This window comes from Sturnira hondurensis, unplaced genomic scaffold (assembly GCF_014824575.4).
Source record: "Sturnira hondurensis isolate 20B ecotype Veracruz unplaced genomic scaffold, ASM1482457v3 Scaffold0021143, whole genome shotgun sequence".
In the NCBI taxonomy this organism is placed as follows: Eukaryota; Metazoa; Chordata; class Mammalia; order Chiroptera; family Phyllostomidae; genus Sturnira; species Sturnira hondurensis.
In genome coordinates this window covers 23580308-23590210 of record NW_028093774.1, presented here as the reverse complement: position 1 = coordinate 23590210, position 9903 = coordinate 23580308, and the positions used below count along the sequence as shown (strand labels likewise).

General features: G+C 43.1%; 1 non-coding gene across 1 annotated transcript; it reads right to left on the bottom strand.

Annotated features, from left to right (window-relative positions):
- Positions 1-3714: 3714 nt before the first annotated feature.
- On the bottom strand, positions 3715-3818 carry LOC118977011 (small nucleolar RNA U13). Its single transcript, XR_005064420.1, has one exon. It is a non-coding gene; the product is annotated as a small nucleolar RNA U13 (small nucleolar RNA).
- Between the last annotated feature and the right edge of the window lie 6085 nt (positions 3819-9903).

Here is a 9903-nt window from a genome sequence, read left to right as displayed (position 1 = left end):
GTATAGTTCTTGGCCCCCAAAGCCACCTATGGCTTTGGTATTTCTTCAACATCTCCCCAACAGTCAACTACATACCTGGGCTTAGACCAAGCCTTAGCCATGAAACTCACCTTATTAGCTTCCTTCCTTCAGGACAATGGACCACCATTGGCTTTATTTTTGCATAACCAAAGAGCCAATTCAGACAAGTCTTGCAGAACAGAATCTTCCCCAACATCCTTTGCTGCACCCAACCCAGGATTTGTCAGGCGCCTCTTTTAGAGGTCAGCTATTCTCTTCAATGGAATTTTTAATTAATTTTTACCTTCCTTAAGTCCTTCTATCCAAGCATTGGGAGTTTAATTGTATCATCACTTAACATATAATGAGCACCTTTTACATGTAGGTCCCTGTGCCAGGAGCAAGAGAGGTAGAAATAAGCCCCGGCTGGTGTAGCTCAGTGGATTGAGCACGGGCTTGTGAAGCAAAGGGTCACCGGTTCGATTCCAAGTCAGGGCACATGCCTGGGTCACAGGCCCCAGCAGAGGACGCATGAAAGGCAACCATACATTGATGTTCCTCTCCCTTTCTCCTTCCCCTCTAAAGATAAATAAATATATAAAATCTTTAAAAAAGAGAGAGAGATGTAGAAATAAGATACAGGCTTTCCTAAATGAAACAGATAATAGGTATACAAGGCTGCAACATCCATCCCAGGGCTCCTGCCCCAAAGATGACAGAAAGGGCATGGGGAGGGGATAGAAGAAGGGGGGCGGGGGTAGACAAGAAGGAAGAGGCAGTAATCAATTTGAAAACTATTTGCTAGTAAAACCAGAACAGCCTGACATTAAGTCTATTTCAGGACAGTCTCAAGAGAGAAATCTTATTAGCCAAAACTATCCAAATAAATCCACTTTCTAAATATGTAGCTAAAGCTTTTACTCCCCCACAACTGCATATAGAAAAATCGTCCAAGAATAACTTTTTTCAACACACTCTCTGAAATACAGGATGCTGTCTCGTTTGACGAGCAAAATAATCGAGGTGGAGATGATGAATGACTTGCCTATTGTTATGCCACAAGGCAGTGAAAACCCTGGACACTGGTTCTGAGGAGCTCACTGGCCTTACGTTTCACGTTCGGCTGGCAGTTCTGTGAGCATCGCAGATACCTATCACTGCGTAACAAGCCACCCCCAAACGTAGCCACTGAACAACAATACCCTTCTGTTGGTGCGTGATTCTGCAGTTGGGACTATCCTCCAGATCTCACTGGGGTCCCTCGTGAGCCTGCGATCTTCTGTGGGTGGACTGGAGCAGGCTGATACTACTGGCCTCGCTTGCAGGACTGGGGCCTTGATGCTTGCTGTCAGCTTCTCCACAGCTGAGGTCTAGCACAGGCTTCTCTGGCTGCAGGAGGGTGCCAAGAGCGCCACCAGGGAGATGCGGGTGCTCTTAGGCCTTGGTTCTGGAACTTGCACAGTGTCGCTTTTGCCACATCCCACTGGTCAGAGCAAGTGGCAAGGCCAGCTCGAACTCAAGAAGTGGGGAAACAGACTCCACCTCCTGAAAGCAGGAGATGCAAAATATTGTGACTGCGCTTCTCACAGTGAGAGGTGGCTCTTTTTTTACCAGTCCACACGCAAGGGCTGTTATTGTCGCAGCCAGGAATTGGCCAGCATCTACCAGCCCCTGCTGCCGGGGGGTGGGGGGCGGGGCGGGTAGTGGCAAGAAACATCTACACTGGAGCGTGGAAGCTTGGAGACTTAGCCTAGCCCCTGAATGATACCCAGACTCCTGGGATATTTTCCCAAATACATGCTGAAACTATAATCGCAGTTGCAGACTATTAACCATTGTGTAGATGCATTCATTAGGTGATTGCTGCCTGGGCATCCGTGTGCAGGTGCACAGGTCAGACATACATTCATGGGCAATGATTTCTCAGGTGATAGGTTGGCATCTCCAGGCTGACATCATTTCTCCAAAGACAGTTACTATAGAGTAATAAGTAAAACCACATAGATGAATTTAGAAATTTTCTTCAGATTTCAAAATGTATTTTAAAGGAAAATACTTTTTGTCCTGGCTGGTGTGGCTCAGTGGATTGAGCGCTGGCCTTCGAACCAAAGGGTTCCCAGTTGGGGCACATGCCTGGGTTGAGGCCAGGTCCCCAGTAGGGGGCGCGCGAGAGGTAACCACACATTGATGTTTCCCCTCCTCTCTTTCGCAATCCCTTCCCCTCTAACAATAAATAAATAAAATGTTTCAAATAGAATAAATAAATAAAAATAAAACAAATTAAATACTTTTCTAGCCTTGATTGTTGTTTGTCTTCATAGGCCGACCTCTGGATATTTGGCAGAACAACAAAAATTGGCTCCAACGAGGCCAGCAAGTGAGGAAAGAGCCAGAAATGGCTCAGCACAAGATAACTAGGAGAAGTCAACATCGCTAAAAATTTGAATTCGACCTGTCCAGGGGAGAGCTATTTGAATGCAAATTATTTTACAGCTTCACTGAGGCATAACGGACACAACAAGCTGCGCAAATTTATAGTCGATGATACGATGATGCAGCTATTACCCATGGAAGCATCAGTACAAACAAGACGACAAACAGGTACACCAGCCCCGTAAGTTTTCTTGTGCCACTTCATAATCCCTCCCTTCTGACCTTCTCCCATTCCTCCATCGCCAGGCCATTGCTAATCTGCTTTCTTGTTGCTACCGATGACTTTACATTTCTAAGATTTTATATAAATGGGATTATCAAGTATGCATTCTTTTTTTGTCTGGTTTCTTTCACTCTCTAGATTGAGTTTTACCCCAGTGTTGAATACAGCAATAGTTTATTCCTTTTAACTGCTGAGTAGCATACTGCTGTACCAATATACCAGAATTATCTATTTTCCTATTGATGGACATTGGGGTCATGCTGTGTACTAATGTTTTCCCCATGGAAATTCATGTGTTGAAGCCCTTACCCCCAGTGTGACTGTATTTGGGAATGAGTCTTTAGGAGGTAATTAAGATAAAGTAGCCCTGACCAGCGTGGCTTGGTTGGTTGGGCATTATCCCACAAAGTGAAAGGTCACTTGTTCGACTCCTGGTCAGGGCACATGCCTGGGCTGTAGGCCAGGTCCCTGGACTGGGGCACAAATGAGAGGCAACCAATAGATGTCTTTCTCTCACATCAATGTTTCTCTCTTTCCCTTTTTCCCTTCTTTCCTCTCTTTCTAAAAATAAATAAATAAAATCCTTTTAAAAAGATGAAATGAAATCATACGGTGGGTCCCTAGTCAGATAGAAGCAGTGTCCTTAAAAAAGAAACACCAGAGAACTCTTGCACTCACTCAAGTGCCCTCTCTCAGCCCCCCAACCCCATGCCCAGCACAGAGGAAACGACACAGCAGCCATCTGCAAGCCAGGAAAAGAACCCTTACCAGAAGCTGAACACTGCTAGAAACTTGATCTTGGACCTCTCCAAAAATTGTGAGAAAATGAACTTCTGTTGTTTCAGACATGTAGTATATGATATTTTGTATGGCAACCTGAGTGACCAATACAGGTTATTTATACTTTGGGGCTATTGCAAATGAAGCTCCTAGGAACCTTTGTATACAAGTCTTTGTGTGGACAAAAGCTTTTGTTTCTCTTCAGTAAATATCTACAAGTGGAATGGCCAGGTTCTGTGATACGGGTACACATGTACATTGCCTTTATTTCTTTTTAACATCAAATGGGTAATGTGCTGATGTTGTTACAAGGTTTGAGGGAGACACATCTCACACAAGAGTGTGAACACCCAATTATCACACTTATGAACTACAGAAGGATCTGTACATTACCTTTTTAAAAAAATTGTTGTTCAAGTACAGTTGTCTCCATGTACATTACCTTTTCAAGAAACTGTCAACACTGTTTTCCAAAGTGGCTGTAACATTTTTCATCCCCTCCAGCAGTGCATAGGACTTCCAATTGCTTTACAGTCTCACCAATACTTGGCACAATCTTTTTTATTTTAAATAATTTAAATAGCAATTTAATTCACTATTCTGGTAAATGTGCCATAGCATCTCATTGTGAGTTTAGCTTGCACCTCCCACATGGCCAATGCTGTTGGTCGTTTTTTCATACACTTATTTGCCATCCTTCTATCTTCTTCAGTGAATGATCTATTCAAGTCTTTTGCCCTTTTTGTAATTGACTGTGAGATAACAATGTAAATTCAAATGAGCGTAAGCATAAAAAATTAGATCCAAAATCTTGCTAGTTGTCCAGATTGGGCAGACCTGTGAAGGGAGACCTGACATGCAGGAAGAGTGTGTGGATGTTGAAAACTTGGAAAAGGGTGACGAGGGCTGAAAGGAGAGTGGTAGGTCTGAAGGTAGATTTTGCCAGCTTCACAATTTTGTCTAAGTTTGGCCTCCAGTCCCCCTTAACAGTTTTATCACCATTAACACCTCATTTCAGCCCCCAGATTTTCTGAGAGCCTCAATTTCATGACATGTTTTATGGGGCTTTCTTGTTTCAGAAGTGCACCATATGTCGCTCTTGCCTGAAGATGTTTGCCAAGAACCCTGGCTGGTATGGCTCTGTGGACTAGCATTGGCCTGTGAACTGAAAGGTCACCAGTGTGATTCTCAATCAGGGCACATGCCTGCGTTTCTGGCCACCTCCCCAGTTGGGGGCGTGCAAGAGATGACCAATCAATGTTTCTTTCCCTCTCTTTCTCCCTCCCTTCTCCTCTCTCTAAAAATAAATAAAATCTTTAAAAAAGAAAAACAGGTTTGCCAAGAGTATAGACAAAGACAGAGACCTGCACAGGAAGTACCTCGGTAACGTTCGGTCCAGGGTCTAGTCTGGAGGCAGAGTTGAGAACAAAATGGCATCTGAAACACCTTCCGCTAAAACGAAGACTTTGGAAAGGAGAAATTAAGAGAAAGGACCGAGGGAAGATAGTAGCAAGGACATTTAGTAACAGTGGGTGCTGTGCCCAAGGACACTGTGTTCAGCTGTAGATAACTCCATGCCGGAAAGAGATAAGTGGGAGAGAATTCAGGAGAGAGCAGAATAAATGATTAAGACACAGAGAAGCTGATTTATGAAGCTGGCTTAATAGAGTTCTCTGAAGCTAGTTCATTTAACAAAATGTAACTGGAGCTAATTTTCTATTGGAGACTGAAAGGCAATGGAAATGCAGATAGTAAAGATTAGGAAAATAGCAAATGTCAGAGTTGGCTTGTCTAGCACACCCATGAAGTGAAATGAAAATAACTTCTGCATTAAGCAGACCAGTTCTTGATCTAAACGTGTCCTCTCTGTGTCCTGACAAGCAGCTCATTGACATTCTCCCATTGTCTTCCACCTTCCCTCCCTCCCTCCCTCTTTCTTTTTGTCTGGCGAATGTCATAACTATACACAAAACCCTTAGGGAGCTCTTATTTATTTACCTTTTAGAGGAATCTTCCTGCTTGGCTCCTGTCCATGGGTCCACCCACCCAATCTGTGTTCCTTTGGCTCTGCCCAAGTGTCCTAGTCTGTGGTCTGTGCTCATCCCTTACCTCCTATCCCAACTCCTTTTTGAACTGGGACTTTTCTCAGGTTCCAGGAAAAGGTAATACATGATCCTCAATCCCACCATCCTAACACAATCACCCATAGCATTTTGGAGAACTTCCTTGTAATCACTATTCTTCTGCACTGGAACCACTCAAGTAGAATGACATCATCTCGGTGTATAGTCTTATATAGGAGAATATAGTTTCCACATCATTAACTATCACTAGTGATGTAGCTAACACTCACAATTCTAACAACCTGATCATAGGCTTCCTGAATTAAAAATCCAGTCTGGGAGATTTTAAATTTATTGAAATGATGGTATGCTTAGGTAGGAAATTTTTCAAGCAAATGAGGCAACAGTTTTTGCAAGCACCCTCAACGGTGCAAAAGGCCATTGGTAAGAAAGAACATATATATATATTTTAAGCCTGTTTGAATCCTATGAATTAAACATTTTTTAATTAAAATGTATTTTAGTGTCAACATAATCGTGAACAAAATTGGCCTTTTCCCATTTAATACCCTCTCTTTCACAACTAAAAGATCTGCTAGCAGGTCCTTTGCAAAATACAAAGAGAGCCTGGTACCAATCCCATGTGGATCCAACAACTTTAGTAAACAGAGACTCTATAAAATAATGGAGTAATCTCATTATTAAATGCTTCATTGTCTTTTTACATGTGGTATTACACAGGTGCTATACAATGACCTTTTCTCAATAGTTTATAATATAAACAATCTCATACTAATAACTAGTAATCATCATTTGTTGAGTGCCTAGTATGTACCATACTATTTTAAATGTGTTGATCTCATATCAAATATGATAGGTAGTGATATATGATAAAGCATTTGACTGGACTTTGTCCCTGATTCCTGGGTGGGAGACTTTAACTCCTTGGGATTTCTTGAGTGCTAATGTTTTTGTTACTCACAGTAGGCCTTAGCAGTACACCTGAGTTTGTGCTAAGAAGGGGCTGTTTGAACCAGAAAGACCAACTGTGCAATTAGCGGGACATGGCTTTGAACCTTGTGCTATCAGCCTGACCTCCTGGAAAGGGGAGGGAGGAATCTGAAGACTGAGTTCAATCCTATGGCAAATGACTCAATCAACCACGCCAAAGTCTTCTTTGAACTGTTCAAAGTCTAGTAGCGTATATACTAGACAACAGGGAAATCACCTCCATCCTCTTGAGCCTGCTGTGATTTATGGAAATCAGGTGAGCTGCAACAGTGGATGGAGGGATGATCTGGGAATTTAGAGCTCTACCCTGGCTCTGTCTGGCTTTTTAACTGTCTAAGCCATGTTACTTTTTAAAAATTGACTTGAGAGAGAGAAAGAAACACCTATTTTGTTGTCCCACCGTGATGCATTCATCGGTTGATTCTTGCATGTGCCCTGACCGGGAATCGAATCTGCAATCTTGTTGTCTGGGGACAATGCTTGAACCAAATGAGCTACCTGGCCAGGACAGCCATGTTACTTTTTAAGACTCAGTTTCTTCACTGAAGAAATTAAAGGATGATATCAGAAGATTTCATCAACCTAACTGTTAGTTTCCTGCTTTAACAATGCTCCACAAACTGGGTGGCTAAAACAACAGAATTTTTTTCTCACAGCTCTGGAGACCGGAAATCGGAAACCAAGGTTTTGGCAGGGTTGGGGCTGTGAGGGAGACTCTTCCTGGTCTCTCTTCTAGTTTCTGGTAGCCTCAGGCATTCCTGGCTTGTAGATGGCAGTCTTCTCACTACACCTTCACACTGTCTTTCCTTTATGCATGTCTGTGTCTGTGTCCGAATTTGCCCTTTTTACAAGGATGCAGTCTTATTGGATTAGCGCCCATCCTGATGACCTCATCTTAATTTGATCACCTGCAAAGACTCTATTTTCAAATAATGTCACATCCATAGCTACTGGGGGCTAACATTTTAGTATCTTTTTAGGGGGACACAATTCAATCGCTAGCACTAACTTTGTAAAAAAGAAGGGGAAATGTATGTGTACCTAAAAGTAAACTGAAATATCTACCAGGAGAAGCTGGAATGAATATTGGGTAGGTGACTACAGCTGCCCACCTCGCCTGATCTCCATGTAATTGCAGACTGTTCTACGGGCCCCTTCCATAGAGATCACAGAATCTATGGCAGGCATAGTAATGAGGGAGGAAAACAGAGTTTCCAAAGCTTCTTCAAGTAGCACCAATAATACATACACGTAAGTGAAAAGGCATAGATGGATTTATTTGTGTGTCTATAGTGCCAGCAATACTCAAGCACATAAATCAAGATTTTTCACCCTTGGAGAGAAGCCAACATGAGTCTCCTACATAAATATCATTTGAAAATCGTCCCCTGGACTGTTTTCACTCATTCATTTATCAACTGAAACCACCTGCTTTTATAAATCCAGTCTTCACTTTGTCTTCTGGGTGAACATAGAAATCTCATTGACTTACCCAGTCCTCAGGCTCTTGGCAGTAAATGGTGAACCATTCACAAGCCACACCTCTAGGCCAGAGCCCACAGAATGGTGTGTGCCCAGAGAAAGGTCAGTTACTGTTGACCTTTGCCTTCTTTGCTCCTTTCATACGTGACTTTCCCATGCTTCTCCTCACACATACTCCCTGTGAAGAGGTGCAGAATCCCCGCAACAATGAGAAAATTCCTCCCCAGATGACTTAGGACAGATTGGAGCCAAACCATTTCCTTCAGGCCCCGAGCACATTGTTTCCCTCCAGTGACTTCTGCAATCCAGAAACAGCTGCAAATGCCAGTAAAACTGCATTAGGATCCAACCCCTGAAGCCATCCTTACCCTTTTGTTTTTCTCTCTGGAGGGAGGAAGAGAAAAGTCCTTGAAAAGCTGCCACGGTGCATTATTTCCAAGCATCTGTTGATGGAAGTGTGAGCCAGGCAGCCCCACTTTTTTAAAGTGTTTTTTTAGAGAGTGAGGAAGGGGGTGGGGGAGAGAGAGAGAAACATCAGTTTGTTGTTTCACTTATTTATGCACTTATTGGTTGATTCTTTTAAAAATGTAATCTTTATTGTATTTTTTCCCCATTATCATTTAGTCCCCTTATACCCCTCTCCCCCTAGAAATTACCACACTGTTTGATTCTTGTATGTACCCTGACCAGGGATCAAACCTGCAACCTTGGTGTATTGGGACAATGTGCTAACCAACTGAGCACCTGGCCAAGGCCCCAAGAAGCCCCTTTCTACTAGAGGAAAGGAGAAAGTAAAAATGGAAAAAAAAGGAAGATACAGAAAGTTATGAAGAAAAATCTGAGTCAGTGAAGTAAAATTCTACACTGAGAAAAAATTGAGCAAAAACATTGCTTATGACAAGCATTTGGAATGCGCTCTTCAGAAGGCTGAGGCCCACCTTGCCTTTTCATTTTGGGTGGGCCAGGAAGCCAGTCTATTTCAATCTGGCTTCAGGCTGTTTTTACTTGAAGCTAACCTAACAAGTAGACAACAGGATGTATAAAACTGATACTGTGGACTGAAAGTGCTTAAAGAAGATATTACTTCACAAAATAATTCACAGTCACACACTTACAATTAGCAACCTCTACAGTACACTTAAATGGCATGCTGATGTATAGAATTATCTTTCATTTGCCTTTTCCATTCATTGTCTCCCCCTTTTCACTCCTTGCTGTGCCTGGACCAATGATCATTATGGATGAAATCAGTGGCCTCTAGCTTCTCGTGGGGTTAGCTACTGGGCAGCATCACCAAGAGGAGACTGAAGAGAAGCCAGAGTGAGGTGGATATACTTGTTGCTGTGGTCCCCACCCTGATGGGTGACCACACCTTGGCTGCTTCTCACTATTGAAGGTCACAGCTCCTAGGAGAGGGGAGTGTCCCTTCCTCTTTAAGCAGCTGCACTCTGCTGCTTCCCCTCGCCCCTGCACGCTTGGGGGCTGGGTAAGAGAATCCTGCTGTTGCTCACCCCAAGGTGCTGCATTTTGCTTTGCAGTTCCCTGAACCCCACCCACACCTTTATTGCTCACCTCTTTAATTGTACAGTTTGAGTGTGCTCTCTGCTTCCAGGAGATGCCCTGACTAGTACACGGTATAATTTTTCTCTTCAGCTAGACTGTCTCTTAGGTTCAGTCTTATAGGATGCCTTGTATCTCCTTTGAAACTTCTAGCATGGTCCTTTGCACAGAGGAAACTTGGCCATTAATGCTTGCGGATCATCTCAAGAAAGTCCTTCACTTACTTTGGTCCCTCTTTCCAAGGTCATATAACAGGGTGCAGAGTGGGGGTCCTTTGAAAGTGGGAGAAAATCCCCCAAACAAAGGTTGGGCGGAGGGGGGAGTGGATGATACGGCATTTAAGATACTTTG